The sequence below is a fragment of the Camelus ferus genome, chromosome 7, assembly GCF_009834535.1.
Source record: "Camelus ferus isolate YT-003-E chromosome 7, BCGSAC_Cfer_1.0, whole genome shotgun sequence".
NCBI lineage: Eukaryota > Metazoa > Chordata > Mammalia > Artiodactyla > Camelidae > Camelus > Camelus ferus.
The window spans coordinates 83715301-83736892 of record NC_045702.1 but is presented as its reverse complement, the minus strand read 5'-3'; the positions used below and the strand labels follow the sequence as shown (position 1 = coordinate 83736892).

Here is a 21592-nt window from a genome sequence, read left to right as displayed (position 1 = left end):
AATATCACCTCACCCCATACCTACGAGGTCAGCACCCCGTCCATCTTCCCACTGTTACTGGTGGGGAAACTGAGGTTCCCTGACTCCCTGGGGCCACCCAGGTGCTGAGTGGGACAGACCCAGGCACACGGGCCCCCGGGCCACGTCCACCCAGAGCCACTCTGCAGATAGGGGCACTGGCTTTGCAGATGGGGACTGCTGTCCTGAGTGCTGGCGTGGGTCAGCTGGCTCTCAATGGGCAGGGCCTCAATCAGAGTCCACCTCCATTCCTGTGTCCCCAGCGGCCTCCCGTGGATGTCCACGCCTGTGCAGGCTTTGTCCTCCGATCTGGGCAGGCCTTGGGAGTGGCTTTAACCAGGAGGTGGGGGCAATTCTGGCCACCAGAGGGGAGAAAGAGACAGGCTGGGGAGGGCCGGGTAAGCCACCCCACCAGCAAGACCAGCAGGTTTTGAATAGCATCTTTTTTCTTTTTCTTACAAACCCTTGTGTCAAGGGCTGACTTTCAATAGATCGCAGCGAGGGACAGGTAGCATCTTAAATAAATAAAGTAGTTGATGTTTGAAGCCACTACATTTAGTGGTGATTTTTTTACGCCACTCAGTTGAAACAAAGATTGAGCTTTCTGACCCAACGCTGTGTGAATCTCTCCATGTGTTGGAGTCTAACCAATGAGCTGTCACAAGATGTTACAATCTTCACCACGACAACCTTGCACATCTTTATTGGGTTAATCTGTAGGACCGTCATATGTTGATGCTATTGTAAATGGTATGTCTTTTTACATTTTTTATTTAGAGAGAATTATAAAGTAGCTGTATATCCAAAACCAAGACTGAAGAATGAACATTTTGCCACACATGCTTCAATTTTTTCCGGAAATATTTTCAGATTAGATATAGATACCATGTCATTTCATCCTTAACCGTCTCAACAGACACACCTCCAAAAATTAAACACATTTCCTTACATAAACAAATGCCATGAACAAAGCTAACAGAACGAATAATAATTCCTTTATGTCATCTAATACCTGGTCCATATTCTGTTTTCCCCAAATATCCTTCTACAGTTGGTTTGTCTGAACACTTATCCACACAAAATCCACCTATTATATTTTCTCTGTATCTGTCCAAACAAGGATCACCGTGTTTTAAGTATCTTTGTCCTGTTAGATCCTCAGAATAAACTTGTGTGGTCAGCAGTACAGAAATCAAGTTTAAAGACAAGGGAACTCGGCCAGAGAACTCTTCATCAAGCCTCAGCCCCGTGGCCTCTTGGCCCCACCCCAGATCCTGGAGTTGCCCTCCTTTGCCCTTGGATGCTACCCAGACAACTCAGTCCAAACCTAGACTCATAATCTTTCTCTACAAACACGGAAGAGACTCCACTGTTCTTGTCTTCGGGCCTGCATCTGCCCTCTGCTCACACCAGTAGACGCTCTGCCTCCCTTCCCCTCCACCCATTATTTGGTCCCCTCACCAAGGCAAGTTGGCTCTGCCCCTAAGTAACTTGGGGATCAGCCACCTCTCACCCTGGACTTATGCCTTCTCTCAGGTTCTAACCTGCTGTGGTCTGATTCCCTGTGGATGCCAGTTGTCTGTGGAGAACTCCACCCAGCTTACAGCCCTCCTTCTCACTGCACGGGGGAGGATGTCAGCATCCCAATCAGATGGCCCTATAGGCCTCCCAGAATTGTCCCCACACACAAGCTCAGAGCCCTTTCAGGTGGCAGGACCCCTGCCCTTACCTTCCTCAGGACCTTTGCACATGCTTCTACCTCTGGGAGGAGTGTTCCTGTTGCCCCTCTTCACCTGCTTGAGCCGCCCACCTCAGGGCCTTTCCTATATGCTCTTTATTCCTTGGAAAGCCCTCCCACGCCAGCTCTCCACGGTCCCCTCCTGCAGAGAACCTCGTCACGCAGACCCGGCAATTCAAACAACAGAGTTCCGGAGGCTGGGAGTCCGAGATCAAGGTGCTGGCTTTTCCAGTCTCCTGTGAAGGCTCTCCTCTTGGCTTGCAGATGGAACCTTCTTTCTTGCTTTGTCCTCACACGGCCCATCTTTGTATTTGTGCAGAGGGTGCGAGTTCTGGCATCTCTTCCTATAAGGATGCTAGTCCTTATAAGATCAGGACCCACTCTCACAGTCTTATTTACTTATATTCTATTAACCTTATTTACTTCTGTAAAGGTCCATCTCCAAATATAGCCCCACTGGAGGTTATGACTTCAACATGTAGGTTTGGGGGGCACACAAACGATCAGTCGTAGCAGTTAATGTCAATTCCAATAAAAACACCAAGATCCTGTGTGAACATAGACAAGTTAATACTAAAGTTCATTAAAATTCCCAGAATACAAGAGTGTTCATCAAGTCTCCACCAATGGAAGCATGGCTGAGTGCCAGTTCTTTGAAAATTAAGATTAAGCTGCAATAAACCTTTTTTAAATTAAGCTTTTTATTTTGACATAAAAGGAGATTTCCAAGGAGCTGTAAAAATTCATACAGCAGGGTCTCCTGTATACCTTACCAAGGGTACCATCTTACAGAACTGTATATCACAACCGGAATCGGGCATTGATAGAATCCGCTGATCATATTCAGATTTCCCCAGATTCATCTGTACTCCTACAAATGTGCATGTCCATACAATTTTATTGTCTGCGTGAATCCATGCATCCACTACCACAGGCAACATACTGAAAAAGTTACGTCACCACAAGGATCCCTCTTGTTGCCCCTTTATAGCCACACCTATCTCCCTCCCACCCTCGTATCCCACCCGTGCCGTCCCCTAGAAACCACTAATCTGTACCCTTACCCTTGAGGGGCTGCAACTGCCTGGAAACGACAACATGAGGGATCCTTGTGGTGATGGGAATATTCTGTGACTTGATTCTATCAATGAAATATCCTGGCTGTGATGTGCTATAGTTTTGCAAAATGTTGCCATTGGAAGAAATAGGACATGGAACTCTCTGTATTATTTCTTTCGCTTTTTAAGAATTAATTTAATTAATTTTTTTTTTGTGGGGGAGAGGTAATTAGGTTTTTTTACTTGTTTATTTAATGAAGGGACTGGGGATTGAGCCTAGGACCTTGTGCATGCTAAGTAAACGCTCTACCACTGAGCTAAACCTTGCCCTCCTCTGCATGGTTTCTCATAACTACATGTGAATCTACAGTGATTTGAAAATAAAAAACTGAATTGAAAATTTTAGAGGAAGTAACATCAACAACCTGATAGAAAAAAAAAAATGAGCAAAAGCCATGAACAGAATTCACAAATACATAAATAGCCATTAAATGTGTGAAAGGATGTTCAACTTAACACAAAATGAAAGAAATGAAAATTAAAATTTCCCTTACTTATCACATTATTTAAAAAATGGAAAGTATGTCTTGTAATAACCTTTCATGAAAAAGAATATGAAAATGAATATATGTATGTATCTGCATGGCTGGGACATTGTGCTGTACACCAGAAACGGACACATTGTAACTGATGGTACTTGAATTAAAAAATTGAAAGTATATGACAATGCATTCTATCGGTAAAGCTGTTGGGAGGTAAGTACTCTAATAGATTGGTGTTAAGAACACAAAACTTTTAAATGAATGGACTTTGTGTTTAAGTACATAAGTATTGAGCAGAGAGTGCAGAGTTCTGATCCCCCTCCCTCCCACCACACGGTTTCTCCTGTCGTTAACGTCTTGCATTAGTGTGGTGAATTTGTTACAGCTGATGAGCTAATATTGATAAATTATTATTAAGTAAAGTTCATAGTTTACACTAAGATTCACTCTTTGTTTTTCATGATTCTGTGGGTTTTGTCAAATGCATATAAAGCATGGATGCTCACAGATACGGTCCAAAGCTATGGCGACTTGATGCTGAAATGCCGAGCGCAGTCCCAGGGGAGGAGCTTGGCGACGCCACTCACTGTCCGGGCTGTGACCCGCCTCTGTAACACCTCCCTGCAAAACCAATGCTGAACGCTATTGTCGCTTTTTGCCTTGTTTTGTAGAAGTGAAAATCCTCTTCTGATTTCTTTTGGTTAGCGAAAACAGATACTGAAGTAGGTCTTCCCGAAAAGCGAAGTAATGTAAAGCAAACTTTCAAAAAGTGGGGGATATCTGCATACAGAATAGATTAACCTGCCTAAAAGCCTATGTGCTCCACCTGTTCATCCCTCCCAACCTGAACCCATGGCGATCGCTGACCTTCCTTCCTCCAGAGTTTTGCCTCTTCTAGAATGTTCTATAGTTGGAATCATACAGTATAGAGCCTTCAGATTGGCTCCTTTTACTTAGTAATTGTGCTTTTAAGTTTCCTCCATGTCTTTTCGTGGCTTGATAGTAATATGATCCTGTGATTTTTTTTCTTCCCCAACCTGTTGATGTGATGCATTCCATTAAATGATTTTTTTCAGTTTTTTTGGAGGGGGAGGTAATTAGATTTATTTATTTTTTCAGTGGAGGTACTGGGGTTTGAACCTAGGACCTCATGAATGCTAAGCACACACTCTACCACTTGAGCTATGCCCTCCCCCTGGATTCCAGTAAATGATTTTTGAATGTTGACCTAGCCTTGCATGCCTGGAACAAATCCCAGCGGGTTTCGGTACATCATTCTTTTTATGCATTATTGGATCTGACTCGCAAATCTTTTATTGAGGATTTTTTTTTTCATTAATGCTCCTGAGAGATATTAGTCCGCAGTTTTCCTTTTTTGTAAGGTCTCTGTCTTGTTTTGCTAAGGCTGGCCTCCTAGTCAGGAAGCATTCCTTTTCCAAGAAGGACAATGTGTCTGTGGAGGGTGAAGTGTTCTCTCATCCCATCTATCATTTTTTTTTTCTATAAGGGGGAGGTAATTAGGTTTTATTTATTTACTTACTTTAATGGAGGCACTAAGAATTGAACCCAGGACCTTGCACATGCTGAGCAGACACTCTACTGCTGAGCTATACCTCCATCCACCACCCTCTGCCATCTATCTTTCTCATACAGATGTCTGACCCCATCATGCTGTCTCTCAGCCACACAGCCCAGCGGTGGTGTGGCCACAGGGACGGTGGATTCTGGTTACTGCCTGGTGGTCCCCTTTCTGTCATGGGTGCTTTTAGAGGATGGGAGTTGCCTGCATTTCATTCTGGGGGGGCTTTCTGAATGGCTGTGCATAGTTTGGGGACTGACCTGTCTTGGGCGGGGACTCCTTCACCACAGGGAAGCAGCCGCGGCCCACTGGCTCCTCTGAGTCCTAGGTGCCTCCAGCTCTTCCTCCGGGTTGGGGGTCCTTCTCATTCTGGGGCAACAGCCTCTGTCTCATTTGCTGCACCTTATATTTCATTGTTTTAAGCCATAGGGTACCACGGCCGCTTCTGTGCCCTGCAAGAGATGCCAGACTCCAATGCAAGGGGCCCCCCTCCTCTCTACAGAGCTCTCTTCCCTGCCTCCTTGCACTTTGCTGCAACTCTTCCCCTCCCCTGCCTTCAGAAGTCTCCAGAAAATAAGTGACTCGAGTCTCAGACTCTCAACTTCATGGGACACGTGTGCAGACACCACTCCTGCCCCAGAGAGGGATGGGGAGAATGGTGTCATCCTCAAGCTTCTGGAAGGCTCTTCTGCCAACTCTACCCTCTCAGGGCCCCTCCTAATGAATGTCTTAGCTCAACCTCAGTTTCTAGAACAAGGGGAGAGCCAGGATTATCAACATGGCAAACACGAAGCAGGCCAGACTGAGCTCTTAGGGAGATTGCCAGGTATTGGTCTTCAGAATTCCAACCATTTTGTCACATATAATTGTGAAGCAAGATCATAAAGTGTTCTTGGTTATTCAAAGACTCGATCGGTAATTTGTTTTTTTACAGTAACTTATTTTTAATTGCAAGGGCAGTTGTCTGCCAAGAGATAATGCTCATAAAAGTTTTAAACTATGACAGATTTCAAATATGAAGAACAAACCAACAAAACAAATTAGGAAGCCCCAGAGCAGGATCCTATTATAAGGATATGAAATAGGATAAATGCAGTGACAAAGAATTACTGCTTTCTCAATAAATGTTCTGAGGATAGATTGCCAGGTATCTGGGAAAAGGTTGCTCCTATTTCACACCACATCCTAAAATGAATATAGTTTGATTAAAGTTTTAAATGTAAACGGAAGCCATTAAATAATATATATCTGAATATTTTTATTGTCTTGGCAGTGGAAAAAAATTTTTAAATTCTTAACATTTTTTATTGATTTATAATCATTTTACAATGTTGTGAGAAAAATTTTTTAAACATAAGAGCAAGGCACAAAATATAACAGAAAAGTGTACCTATATACACAAAACATAAATGCCTCATCTCATTTATACATTGTGTGTATGTATATAACATATACACAAAATGTATACATTTATATTATATATATATATGTCTATAACTACATAAAAAGCAAAAATTTCCCATCCCCTCCCACAAAACCCCACAAATGAAATTATATGGGAAATGATGAAATAAAAAATCCTGACATATGTAGGAAGTTTTTATATTCACATATAGTGTTCTTACAAGTCAGTTGTAATATTGCCAAACTTCGGGAAAACTGAAGAAAAGTACACATATAGCAGTTGTGCAAAGAAGAAATACAAATGGTCAATAAATTCATGAAAAAGTAGTATATGTTGAATGTAATAAGACATGAGAATAAAACATGACATCACTTTCACATGGCTTATGATAAGCAGAGATGGATCTTAAAAAGTGATGTTAGGAAAGACTCACTATTCACTCCAAAACTGACCTAGTGGAAATATCAAGACAATACTGTATTTAAAGATAAGATCTGGAGGGAAGAGGGTATAGCTCAAATGGTAGACTGTATGCTTAGCATGCATGAGGTCCTAGGTTCAATCCCCAGTACCTCCATCAAAAAAATAAATAAATAAACCTAATTACCTCCTGCCAGAACAAAACAATAAATAAATAAATGTATACATAATACATTTAAGACTTTGGAGAAATTTTATAACCATGGTTGAGACTGAGCATGGAAAAGGATGTAATGCTACCATTAAGAGTTTGCTGACGTGATATTCAAGGACATGGAAAGATGTTAACCCAAGCAAAATGAAATAAGTAATTTTAAAATAATTAGAGAATAATTACAGTTTTGAAAAATAGACCGATGCGTGTTAGAGGGGCAGGGTAGGAAAGAGACATCTTACTGCTAACAGTGGCTGTCCTTCGTATGATGTCACTGCGTGTCTTTATTTCCTTTTATGCAACTCTCTCTTCTGACATTTATGCTCTGAATGTAATTTATGTTGCAGTAAAAAAAAAAAAAAAATTGAGCCCAAACCATAGCCTTGACCAGGAACTCCGCCCGTGAGCCTGTGGATGTGGGTCTGGGCAGGTGGCCTTCCCTTGCGCGTTTCTATTCGTCTCTGAGCAGAGCAGGGCAGGAGGCAGGGATCAGGGGACAGTGATGGGATCCCAGAGTCCAGATCTAGGTCTGGAGCCTGCCCTTTCTTCTGGAGAATGATTGCAGCCGCCCGGGTCTCCACTCTGCACGGTGGAGGTCGCACCTGCCCCTCACGGCTCTGAGGACTAGGTGACATCCACAGACCAAGGGTCAGCATCCTCCGAGTCCCCTGCCTCCTCACCTTTCCCCGGCCCGCAGCGCCTCGCAGGGCAGCTGCAGGTACCGGGCTGCGGGCCGTGTGGACACCGAGAAGGGAGAGGGGAAGACGGCGTGTGCGTTCACAAGAGGGACTCCTCAGAAAGCTCGCCCTGCACTCTGGGCCTGACGAGAAAATCCATCGAAGGGATGTGGGCCCTCTATCCTGACCATGCCTTCCTGCCTTTCTGGTATCAGAACACCCGTCTTCACAGAAAAAGGCAGTGGTACTACTTTTTAAAAACACCGTCACTTAGCAAAGTAGAAAGCTAGTAGTCACACCTGGGGGACTTCCGCTTGTACTTGAAATCCCAAAGCCTGGGAACCAATGGTCAAGAACAGTACTATCCAACAGAAAGAGACAGGATTCAACCCACAAACGGAAATTCTAAGTTTTCTAGCAGCCACATTATATTTTAATCATATTGTATTTAACATCATTTTTTGAAAATATTATCATTTCAGCATGGAACCATTATAACTTCCTTAAATATCATATTGTACTTTTGGGGGTACTGTCTTGGACCCTCCCCACCCCCCACAGTGTGTGTTCTGCACTCGCTGTACATCTCAGTTTGCACTCGCTCGTTGCCAGTGCTCAGAGCCACGTGGCTGCCAGCGCGCAGCACCGCTCGGGAGGCCCGCAGGCGCTCCGCAAGCCGAGCCGTTCGGGACCAACCAGTGAGTCGAGTGGAGGAAGGCGTCAAGAGCGATGCTCAGTCGCCACAAATCCTGTCCGGGAGGAGGAGCGCCGGGCGACGTGCAGCCGGCGGCCACCAGGGGGCAGGAGCGCTCTGCTGACCTCCAGGTTTCTGGTGTTTTTTTGTTTTGTTTTTTTTTTCCTGCTCATCCCGCACTGGATTCAGCGGTACAGCGCAGCTCTGGCGAGAGGATGGGGGGCTCTTATGCAAATACCCTGGTAGAATCTGCAACCGAAACAACAACAACAACAACAACAACAACAACAACAACAACAACAACAACAACAGACATCTGCAGGTGTTCTGCTCCCTTGGAACTTCCATTCTAAAAGTCAAGAACCGTTCCAGACGGCCACACTCATCAGGCGGTGGGTAAACATTTCTGACCTAACAGAAGACCCTGCTCAGTGGGAGGTCAAAGACGTTGGTGGGATGAATTAATGATTCTCACAAAAGTTCTGGCGGGATGAATGAATGATTCTCACAAAGGCGTTGGTGGGATGAATGAATGCTTCTCATCAAAGGCGCTGATGGAATGATTCTCCTGGCGGCTCCTCCTTCCCTATGTGCCCGGTTAAACCCAATCTCAGTATTTGACCCCAAGTGCAGAACTGGCCCCAAGGCAGATTCAGACATTATTCCAGACATTTCCAAAGCACTTTGACACACACCTCATCTGATCTTCACAACCTCAGGGTGAATACCCTCATTTCTCAACTGAGGGAAATGGGATCTTTCCGCCTGGGGACCCTGGGGAGACAAGAAGAGGGATGAGCCACTCCCCTGAGACCACACACCTGCCCCAATCCGCTTGACCCACAGCCAGGTGCTCTCAGTGGATCTGAACCCAGAGTGTAATATACTAAAAATGCATGTTTGGTGTTTGCTTTCTGTTCCAGCACAGAGCTCTTAAGACCCTTGGAATGGCCTGAGTGGTGGGAGTGTCTGTTTTTATTCACTTCGCCTCAGGATGGGGGGGCTAGTCGCCAGAAAGATCTGGAACTATCAGCTCCCACACCGACCTCCGGGGTCAGGGGGCTGGAGCTGGACTTCACTTTGTGGCAGTGATTTGGTGTGGGCTTCCAGGTTGCTGAACACTCCAGGGGCTGGGAGGGTGGTCACGTGGGGCAGAGGCTGCAGACCTCGCCTTATGTTTCTCTTCATTTGTTTCCTTTACAACTGCAAGTACAGTGCTTTCCTAAAAGTGAGCCCTTCTGGCCATGAAAGGACAGGTGGTAGGAGCCCCCGAATTTGCAATCAGCCAAGCAGAAGCGAGGGCAGCCTGCAGCCCCTATTCTCAAGGGAGGGGCAGTCTTGTGGGACTGAGCCTTCCACCTGCGGGCTCTGTGCTCACTCTGGGAGGTTAGTATACTGAATTGAATCCTTTGACACTCACCTGGTGTGGGAGAATTGATGTCAGAAAAGAACAAGCACAGGGCGTGGTGAAAACAACTCTTCAGCCTCTGGGAGGCGCCAAAGCCCCAAGATCGCTAAGGGAAACCTAGCACTGCTTGTGGCAAGGTGGGGAGCAGGGGGTCTACTCCCCAGCAGGGTGAGCCTTGCAAAGGGTCACCAAGTCTTGTTTAGAACACATCAAGGGGGTCACTGTGGGGGGAGGGTATAGCTCAAGTGGTAGAGCGCATGCTTAGCATGCATGAGGTGCTAGGTTCAATCCCCAGTACCTCCTCTAAAAATAAACGTAATTACTTCCCCTCACCAAAAAAAAAAAAAAAAAAAAAAGAGGGTCATTGTGCCACAAAGCAACTGTCTCATGATTCAGAGCTTGAAATGATGGGAAGTTTTGCTTCCTACTGGGCTGAAATCAGACTTTCTTGGGCTACAAGCATCTCCCCAACACAGAAGCCCCTTTCTGTCTGTCCTTCCACGTCTGGGACTACCTTGGCCTGTCATCCTCTCCACCCTCCCACCCCCATGCAGTCCCATTTTCGGATGAAAACTCCCAACCTAGTTACTTCAAAGTGCTAGACCCTCCTTCAGCCTCACCAAGATTCTTCAAGAGTTTACCCATCACTAAAGTCACTTAAAATGTGGCCTTGGAGCTCGCCCCAACCAACATGGATACATGATCTGAGCAGCACAGCCCATGGGCTCCTCTCTCTTTCCTTTTGCCCTTTTTGTAAAATATTTTTTAACTGTGGTCAAATACACAGAATATAAAATTTGCCATTTTAACCTTTTTTTTTATTTTTCAGTTTTATGAGGTAGAACTGTTACAATTTGACTGCACATACACAGTGTATTGCATGTAAATACATATACACAATATACTGCACATTTTAAAAAATTTACATAGATGTACTGTTCATTGTTTCTAAGAACGTTTAGAGCTTTAGCTTTTTAAACTTACATAGTTATCAAAGGAATAAAGCCAACCACAAAATAAGAATTTAATCAAAACGATACAAACACCTCACTATTAACAGCAACGTTATTTGTAATTGCCAAGATATGGAAGCATCCTAAGTGTACATCAACAGATGAATGGATAAAGAAGATGCACCATATATATGTAATGGAACACAACTCACCCATAAGGCCCAGTTTACTTCTTTTATTTTTTTTTAATATTTTTTATTAGGTTTACTTATTTAATAGAGGTACTGGGAATTGAACCCAGGACCTCATGTGTGCTGGGCAGGCGCTCTACCGCTGAGCTATACCCTCCCCTCTGTGAGCCTACTTCTTTGGCAGAACATTGCTGGTCCAGGCACATCCACTCCTGGCTTCTCCAGGCTTGCCCTTTGTAAAATAGCCTTCTTTTGTTAGTATTTGCAGAGTGGATATGTAGGCAAACAGTTACGGAAATTTTAAAGAAAAGGAAAAATCACCCCCAATTCTACAATGCCTGAATTTGGTGAAATCAAACTATTCCTACCCCTGTGCTGCCTTCAAGTCTCGTCAGCGTTCAGAGCCCAGCTCTGACAACCACTGTGAGGGCGCAGACGAACCACTGAGGGCTTCTGCCCATACCCAGAAGTCTTTTCGAATCCTGGTTTATTTTCTCTTGTTAGTGGTTCCTGCTGGTTTTAGTTCACCTGCACGTTTTTTAAAACAACTTTATTGTGATATGATTTCTATACAGTGAACACATATTTCAGGTGTACAATTTGATGAATTTTGATAGATGTACACAGCAGTGAAACCACCACCATAATCAAGATAGCTACTAGTTCCATCACTTCCCCAGAAGTGCAAATTTCGAACTCCCAGTTTATCCCTTCCAACCCCCTTTACTCACTGCCATCCATGAGCCTGTTCTCCATGTCTGTGAGTCTGTCTCTGCCCTGTAAATAAGTTCATTTCTGTCTTTTTTTTTTCTTTTTTAGATTCTACACATGGTATTCTCCCTTCCCTTTCTGGCTCACTTCACCTAGAATGATCATCTGCAGTTCCATTCATGTTGCTACAAATGGCATTATTTTATTCCTTTTTATGGCTGAGTAGTATTCCATTGTGTATATATACCACATCATTTTTATCCAGTCATTTGTCAATGGACATTTAGGTTGTTCCTATGTCTTGGCTATTGTAAATAGTGCTGCTGTGAACACTGGGGTGCAGGTGTCTTTTTAAGTTATATTTTTCTCCAGATATATGCCCAGAAGTGGGATGGCCGGATCATATGGTAAGTTTATTTTTAGTTTTTTAAGGGACTTCCATACTGTCTTCTATACTGGCTGCACCAATTTACATCGCACCAGCAGTGTAGGAGGATTCCCTTTTCTCCACACCCTCTCCAGCATTTATGGTTTGTGGACTTTTTAATGATGGCCATTCTGACTGGTGTGAGGTGATACTTCATTGTAGTTTGGGTTTGCGTTTCTCTAACAATTAGCGGTGATGAGCATCTTTTCATGTGCTTGTTGGCCATCTGGATGTCTCACCTGCACATTTTATAATAGTGTTTCATTTAAATCTTGGATGCAGCAGGCAGCCTGCAGCTCAGATGGTGGGTCCCAGGCCAGTGAGTGTCATTTTCTTACCATGAAAAGCTGGCCCTGGCCAACTTGTCCTTTTCTTTTTCTCTATGACCCCTTCCTTTCTGAATAATTGCACACCCTGAAGGCTGCCTGGCTACTAACCTCTCCCATTCAATCATTCCTTCAACAAACATTTGTTAAGAAGCTGCTCTGTGTCGAATGTTGTGCTTTGGGGAAGGAGTTTCAAGATGGAGAGCAAACCCCTGTGGTGGAAGGTCAGCAGTGCGGGGAAGTCAGAGGATGTAGGGATAAACCCAATCACAGTGAGTCCAGGGCAGAGGTGGGCTGGAGACCAAGGGTCAGGCCCTGCTGGGTGGGGACACAGTGAAGTAAGGCTCTTATGAGCAGCTCTCTGTGGTGGCTTAGTCCCAGAGGGGCTCTCGTTGGGGCATCTCTGGTCCAAGATTGCTCTCCCAACACAGCCAAGGCCAAGGTTGGTACAGAAGGGAAGGCTAACCCTTCATCCTCCTGGCGCATCCTGGAAGTCACTGTGCGAGCCCCAAACAGACACACTCCCGGCTGCCCCAGGGCCTGGCTCCAAGATGCCTGCAGGGGCAGCCCTGGCTTTTCCCAGGAATCTGGATGAAAACCTCTTTGGTGAGGCTCATGTCCCAACTCCAAAGGGAACCCCCTGGGAGAGTCGTACCTGTGGTGAGCCTTTTCAGATAGAGGAAGGAGCAGTGACCTTGTGTGGGAGCTTGGGGAGCTGCTGGCAGGTCAAAGCAGAGGCTAGTAAGGAGGGGTATAGACAGGGAAGCCCCCTACCCACCGCTCCACCCGTGAAACCCAGTGGGTACTGGGAGGCTGCTGTGTGGGTCCTGCAGACAGTGGAGTCCCTGCCTCAGGGGGTGGGGGCTAGGAACTGCACTGAGGTCCCAGAGTTACAGCTGGTGATGAGTTGAACTCTGACCCCTGAATTTCCATGTGGAAGCCCTAACCCTCAGGACCTCAGAACATAATGGTATTTGGAGATAGGGTCTTCAGAGAGGTGGTTAAGGTTAAAAGAGGTCATATGGGTGGGACTTCAATACAACAAGACCAGCGTCCTCCTAAGAAGAGATAAAGACACGGACATATGGAGGGAAGACCATGGGAGAACACAGCGAGAAGAGGGCCGTCTGCACACCAAGGAGAGAGGCTTCGGAAGAAAGCAGCCCTGCCAACACCTTGACCTTGGACTTCCAGCCTCCAGAATTCTGAGGGCATAAAGGTCTGTTGTTTAAACCCCCCTGCCAGTGGTATTTATTACAGCAGCAGGAGCTGACTAATACACAGGCACCCTCTGGTGTCTGCAGCCTCCGCCTTCCCCAGCACGTATGTGTGGACGAATCTCATTTTGGTCTCTTTCCAGATCGTGATGGAGGTGGCATATCAGCCCCCTGATGTGGTTCTGGGGCATCAGGGTTCTGAAGACATACTTCCAGCATCCCCGTCTCCATCCAAACTGCCTGACACCCTTCCTTCTGACTTTCTCCCAGTTTTCCAGGGGCCATTGATGTTCCTGGGAGCCCTGGCTGGTTCTAAGTCACCAGACTGGGGTAACCCCACCCAGCACGTGGATCCCTGAGCCAACGGCCCATATGAGAGGCATCAAGGTTTCCCGAAGCACACAGAGACACCCCCGTGGAGGGAGGAGGTAATTCGAGCTCCATCTAAGAGATTAAGAAGAGTGGGGCAGGGGCAGGGGAGGGGAGGGCGCTCCCCAGCACAAAGTGTGGGACACAAGGCGCTGGCAAGCCGACATCATAGGCTTTTTGTCCTGCATGCATTTCAATCTTGCCCTCACATTTTCTCATATGAAGTAATTTGTTTCCAGTCTCTTTAAATTCGTATTTAGAGGAAAACGATAAAACAAGTTGTGGGGAACCGGATCCAGACATCTACACCATGTGCACAGATGTAGGGGAGAGCAATTTGGAAGCACAGATGTCCAAGTGCCACCTCTGACCCAGTGGGCCAGCCCTGCAGATTTCCTGAGTAAAAATAACTGCTCGCCGGAGCTTTGCTTATAACAAACACAAAACTGGAAACAACCTAGATTTCCAACCGCAGGACCCATGAATCAGTTCCACCGGCTCATTTAAATTGGTAATCACAAAGATAACAAGACTATGACAACAAGTTCACGCCATGGAAGTGTAATGTAAGTGGCAGGGGAGGAGAAATATTTCATTTTCAATGTACTATATATAACTACACACTATAATTACAACGTGAAACTGGATCTGCATGTTGATGGAAACCAGAAGGGAACCAGAAAGACGAAAATGGAGGAAATCGGTGCACCAGTGTGGTAAGATTATGTATGAATTTTGTTTCATTTGAAACATCCTTTAATATTTTAGTAAGGTTTTTATTTTATTTTATTGAGTTATAGTCAGTTTACAATGTTGTGTCAATTTCTCGTGTAGAGCACAAATTTTCAGTTATACGTGAACATGCATATATTCATTGTCACATTCTTTTTTGCCGTGAGCTGCCACAAGATCTTGTATATATTTCTCTGTGCTGTACAGTATAATCTTGTTTATCTGTTCTATACATGCCTGTCAGTATCTACAAATTTCGAACTCCCAGTCTGTCCCTTCCCACCGTCCTCGCCCCAAGGTTTTAATAAATGATGCTTTAAAAATATTTCTATGTTCTGATCTAAACCTCGTGTTAAACAAAGAAGCAACTCAACCCAAGGACAAGAAGGGGGTCGTCTCGTTGCTTAGCCCACCAGGCAGGAAGACACTAACTGAGAGAGAGAGAGACAGGGAGATAGAGAGAATATATAATCCCCTCCCTGGACCTGGAGTTTTGTTGTTTGTACTCTAAAGACAGGAGGAGCCAGGCTTCTGATGCATTCAAGGCTCTGATGCATGGCTCTAACTCTCAGTGTTGGGCTCCGTTTTGGGGTAAATACAGCTACAGTCTGTGGCTTGGGAGCAGACGGTGTGCCGAGGCTCCAACAGGGGGGACAGCCGGGGTCGGGGCTGGAGGGAAGCAGTGCTGGTCTCAGCCACGTGGAGTCTGAGATGGAGGCAGGATGGCCAGCTAGAGCAGCCCGCATGCAAAGTGAGCGAGGAAATCCAGTGGTGATCGAAGGACCAGGGCTGCCATGAGGAGATGGCCGGTTGGAAAGCAGTGAGAGCTCAAAGAGCCCCTCAGCACTCAAGGGCAAGGTGTGAGGGGCCTTTGGGACCCTGAAGGCATGGCAGAGGGAGGTGATCAGGGCAGGAGTACAAACAGTTGTGTTAACAATGTATACAGAACTCCTAGCCCAATAAAAACGGACAAAAGCCATGAATAGGCATTGCACCGATGAGGAGACACCCCTAGCCAACAGGCACACAAAGGGATGCCTGCCTCCTTGTTAATCAGGGAAACATAAACCAAAGCAGCAAAAAGGAAGTGTTTTTTATCCACTCCTTGACAAAAATCAAGAGTCTGACAATGCCAGGGGCTGGAGAGGCTGTGAACCACACAGCCCAGAGAGTGAAACCAGGATAACAATTTGGGAAACCGTCTGGCTTCGCCTTGTGAACTCGGACATTCACATGCCCAGCAGCTCAGGAAACCACTCCTGGGTTTATGACCTAAGACAAAGCCCCCACATCTACCCCAGGAAACAAGTTCCAGAGAGTCCCCCTGCCTGTTTGTGACATTACATGCCCATTAGCAGAAGACGGAACAGGGTGGGGGCGTTTTCCCATGACGGAATAGCTCACAGTGGTGAACATGAATTAACTCTAGCTAAACAAAAATGTGCCCGAATCTTCATAACGTAACGTGGGGTGAGAAAGATCAAGTCCAGTAGGCTTCTTACGGGATGGCTAATTGTATGTGTCAACTTGGCCAGGCCACAGTACCCAGATGTTTGGTCAAACACTAGTCTAGATGTCACAGTGAAGGTATGGTTTAAATGACATTAACATTTAAATCAGTCAACTCTGAATAAAGCAGATTACATCCATAATGTGGGTGGGCCTCATCTAATCAGTTGAAGGTCTTAAGAGGAAGGACTGGGTGCCTTGAGTTAAGGGGGAATTCTGCCTCCAGATGGCCTTGGACTCAAGATGCAGCATCAGGTCTTCCCTCGGTCTCCAGCCTGCTGCCTGCCCTGCGGATTTCAGACTTGCCAGCCCCACAGTAGTGTGAGCCAATTCCTTAAAACCCCTCCCTCCCTCTCTCTCTATAGATATAGATATACACACATACAGTTGGCCCTTGAAAAACCCAGGTCTAAACTGCACAGATCCACCTATACACAGATGTTTTTCAATAGTAAATATTACAGTACTACATGATCTGTGGTTGTTTGAATCCATGAATACAGAGGGAAGACTAAATCATACTTGGATTTTTGACTATGGGGAGAGCTGGTACCCACAGCCCGTTTCTTGTTCATACATTTTTCTTCAAGGATATATATATATCCTTTTGGTTGTGTTTATCTTGAGAACCCTGACTAATCAACTTACAGTATGATTCCCTTTTTATAAAGTTACAAAAATTAAAAAAATGCATTTTTAAAAATACTTTCAAACTTTAGTTATCTCTGAGAGGGGATGGGATAGACTCTGCAAGGAATACATATAGTAGATTCAAATTATTGTCAGTGTTTTGATTTTTGAGTTGGCTGGTAACTGAAACCATTTCATTAAAATAGTATTGAATGAGTGAATGATAAAAGGGAGCTGTGATGCATGGACTAATAATAAAAATACATGGTATGTATATATGCATGACTGGGATATTAAGCTGCACACCAGAAATTGACACATTGTAACTGACTACACTTCAATTAACAAAACAAAACAAAACATGGTAAGCTGAAGATTTTGATCAATCTAATTCTGTGCACAAACGAAAAACTTAATATTACAAATCAGCATAGAATGACCTTAGTTTTATAATATGAATATCTGCATCTACACCTATCTGTGTAAATTTGCACTTACAATTTTGCATAGGAAAAGCTCAAAGGGACAGACACTGATATCTCTGGGTGGTGGGTGGCTCTTCATCAGGGAAGAGCTGATGCTACAGCCTCTAAGTCATTTACATTCTCTATTGCTTTTCTGTATTTTCCCAATTGTCTGCAATAAAAATGTATTTTTTTAAAGGGTACATTTTTCTTTCGAGGTGCTAAGAGCCAAAAGCCTGGGACTCTGTCACGGTCCTCCCCACCTCTCTCTCTCTCTCTCTCTCAGCCTTTCCTTACAGCTCTTACCGCCTCTGCACTGATTCTGTAAACAGTCTTTGTCTCCTCTCCACCTTTGGTCTGGGGTGGGAAGCTGTCCTGGCTGAGACACTCACATCCCGGCAAAGTGGCTGCCAGAGAATGTTGCTGTTAACCTACCCGTTTCTTGTCCTTTTGGGAAGGTCAAGGCCAGGTCCACACTTGGCTTGAAAAGGCACATTTTCAGAGTTTTCTTTCTGTCACTTGGGTATCTTTGCCTCTCATATTTCGCTAGTAAACTCCTCAACCTAAAAAAATATAAGAAAGTAAAAAATAAGAGAACACATTTTTAAAGTACTTATTTATTTTATTTTAATTTTTTTGTTGGAGGGGGGAATTAGGTTTATTTATTTACTTATTTTTTAATGAGGTACTGAGGATTGAACCCAGGACCTTACTCATGCTAAGCATGTGCTCTACCACTGAGCTATATACCCTCCCCCTAAAAGAATACATTTTCTAGTAGGAGAAAAACCCAGTAACAACACCAGGATGCCCAGCTGTAACTCAGTCGTGATTGTTCACTGTGTGCTGTTTTCACGCTTTACCCAAAGGTCAAAGACACGGGAAGTCAAAGATTGCACACTTCTTTTCAACTTAATTCCGTTAGATATTTACTGAATGCTCACTGTAAAGGAGACAGAAGGATAAGACCCGGTCCCTGCCCTTAAGGAGTTTGCAGGCCAGCAGGAAAATAAGCCTTGAAATAACTGACCACAGGGCAGAGCACGTAGGAGCTGCCAGGCTCCCCCAGGGCTCCCTGCTGCTCAGAGACACCCTGAAAACCTTCACAGATACTCTAGATGGACCAGCAACCAGTCCCAGGGGGTTGCATGCTGAAGCAGGCAATGAAAATGAAAAGGGTACCATGGAACAAGAGGGATTAACAAGGTTTATTTTGGATGACTTTTTAAAAACATTTCAGCAACTTGAAGATTTATTTTTATTTTTTTCGGATGTAATTTCAGATTTACAGGAAAGTTGTAAGGCTAGCACAAAGAACTCCTGAATACCCTTCACCCAGCCTCCAGTCGTTAATGTCTTCCCACACTTGCTTCATTGCACTCTGTGTACGTGGCTGTCTTTTTCTCAGCTGTCTGAGTGTAAATTGCAGCCATGATTTTTTTTTAACTCTAAATATTTCAGGGTACATTTCCTACAAACAAAGATTCCGTCTTACAATAACCACAAGTACAATAATCAAAATCAGAAAATTAACATTAATACAACATTATTATCTGATCTACAGACCTTATTCAGATGTCACCAATGACGTTCTTTATGGGGAAGAAGTGCCCGATTGGCAATGTTGTCACATCTCCTCATCTTCCTTTCATCTGAAGGCGTTCTGTAGTCTCTGTCTCTCATGACATGGCCTTTTAGAAGCTAGTTTGTAGCCTGTGATTTTGTGGATGTTCCTTCGGTGTAGGCTTGTCTGCTGTTTCCTCAAGACTAGATTCAGACTCTGCATTATTTGGTAGGAATACTACAGAGGTGGCATGTGTCCTTCGCGGTGATCATATCAGGAGGCACCTGAGGTCGACTTGTCCCTTTCCTGGTGCGGTTACCCGTGATCACTTGGTGAGGGCAGCGGCTGCCAGCATTCTTCACTGCACAGTTACAAGTTTTCCTTTTGTGATTAACAAGCACTAGGCAGGAGGGTGTAGCTCGGTGGTAGAGAGCATGCTTAGCATGCACAAGGTCCTGGATTCAATCTCCAGTACCTCCATTAAAAAAGTAAATAAACCTAATTACCCCCCCCCAAAAAAAACCCTTTAAATACAAGTACTTATGGGGTGATTCTTTGAAACTTGGCTAATATTCACTTTACTCAGATAACTTTCACCCACTGTTTTTAATATCCATTGATGATTCTTGCCTGAATCAATTATTACTATGATAATTGCTAAGTGATGTTTTTCTTTTTTTATTTATTGAGTTATATCAGTTTACAATGTTGTGTCAATTTTTCAGTCATACATGTATATCCATATATTCATTTTCACATTCTTTTTCACCATGAGCTACCACAATATCTTGTATATATTAAGTAATGTTTTTCAAATTCCATCATTTCTTCTATACTTGTCACTGCGTGCTAAAAGAAGAGCTTTTATTTCTCTTATTTATTTATTTATATCAGCATGTATACATGGATTCTTATTTTATTCAATGACTTATAATCTGTTACTATCAGTCTTCCTTTGATGCTTAAATTGTCTCAGATTTGGCCAACAGGAATGTCCTTTTGAGATGCCCCCTTTATTTTTTGAGCACTTCTTCATATATATATATATATATATAATTGAAGTATAGTCAGTTTACAATGTTGTGTCAATTTCTGGTGTACTTCCTCGCTTTCTGACACAAGATCTTCCAGGCCAGGTTGTGCTTTCTCTCCTGGAATCAGCCATTCTCTAAGGAGCTGTGGTTCCTTTCTGTAGAGGATGGTATTAAGAAACCAAGATCTGGGTGCTAGGTGTGCTCACTGCTACTGGGGTATCATTGCTTCTAGAAGATGTACGATATAAATACATACACCCATACCTACATGTCTGTGTGTGTGTGTGTATTTCTACATCTATGGTATGTGTCTGTGTGTTTCCATATCTATTATCTGTGTGTGTGTGTATCTGTGTGTATTTCTGTATTTATTTGTGTGTGTGTGTGTGTGCGTGCACGCACAGGTACACACACGCATGTCTGTGTAACAAAACCACCAGCTCATGTTGACACCTCCGATTCCAACCCAGTCCCACGGGGTTTGTTCTCATCTTCCCCCGTCCATGTCTGTAACTTTCACCAGGTAAAGATTTCTTTAAAGGCTATGGATGTGGTTCAGGTCGCCACCATTGCCGCTGGCACTGGAAACCGTCTCCTGACCATATGGTCTTGCACATGCTCAGCACGGACTTGGGCATCACCAGCCTTCGTCTAATTGGACACAGGGCAGACGGAGTCACCCAGCAGGGGCCCAGTTCAGAGCCAGATGGCCTTCTGGAAAGTGCAGGGGAGGCTGAAGAAGAACCCCCAGGAGGAGGAGGGTGCGGAATACTGGGATTTTTCTGGACGAAATGAAAAGCAGAACAGATGGCTGTTGTCCGGCTCCATGGAAAGACCGCAAGTGACCTGAGAGCACTTGGAAAGGGCAAACCTGTTCCCCACGGCAGCTGGGAGGGGAGGCCTAACTAGGGGCTTTGTGGGCACAGCTGGCTCTGGCTGAGCCGCCGGGGCAGCTGGAAGGAGGCCCCTCACACCCCGCTGTCCCTGTTGCTGAGGAGGGACCACGGGGATGGAGGCCGCGGCTTGCTGTTTAGGATGTAAGCGAGTGGATTCAAACCCTGGTGACCTGACTTACGGCCTCCTCAGACCTGCTTTATCCATTACCAGCTGGATACACTTTCCGACGGTTCTATTTCTAGAGATCATGTTCCTTTTCCGATTGCTGTGCTTGTGGGGTTTCAACTCTCTGGTCCAACAAACGTGCTTCCCAAAGACAGACAAAAGTCCTTCTGAGGCGGGGAGGGCACCGCTCAAGTGGTAGAGCGCGTGCTTAGCGTGCATGAGGTCCTGGATTCAATCCCCAGTACCTCCTCTAAAAATAGATAAATTAATTAAATTACCCCCCCACCACCAAAATAAAAGTCCTTCTGGGCTTTACGTGCGGGTTCTTTCAACTCAGCACTGGATCTTTGCAGAGCATGGAGCCTGCAGGAGATGCCAGCAGGAAGCTCAGCCACACGTGTGAATTACAGCAACAGGGACAAGGCCCTCTGGGGCTCCCGTGTGCCAGCTGCACCCACCAAATGGTCCTCACGCAGCGCCTCCCTGACTGCCCAGGGAGAGTCTTTCACAGCTGGGACGCAAGAGGGAAGCAACTCACCCCAAAGCACTGGGCAGTGGAGGCCCAGAATGTTCTGAGAAACACAGACCCCCTTCCAGGGAATCAGGGGGCCGCGTGGGAGGAGGTGAATGTCGAGTAAACAGGGCTTGAC

At 45.0% G+C, this 21592-nt stretch overlaps 1 long non-coding RNA gene across 1 annotated transcript; it reads right to left on the bottom strand.

Moving 5' to 3' along the window:
* Positions 1 to 6495: 6495 nt before the first annotated feature.
* On the bottom strand, positions 6496 to 19097 carry LOC116665072. Its single transcript, XR_004321663.1, has 3 exons — positions 18849 to 19097; positions 17718 to 17845; positions 6496 to 9119 (listed from the first exon to the last, which is right to left on the bottom strand). It is a non-coding gene; the product is annotated as an uncharacterized LOC116665072 (long non-coding RNA).
* Positions 19098 to 21592: the final 2495 nt, after the last annotated feature.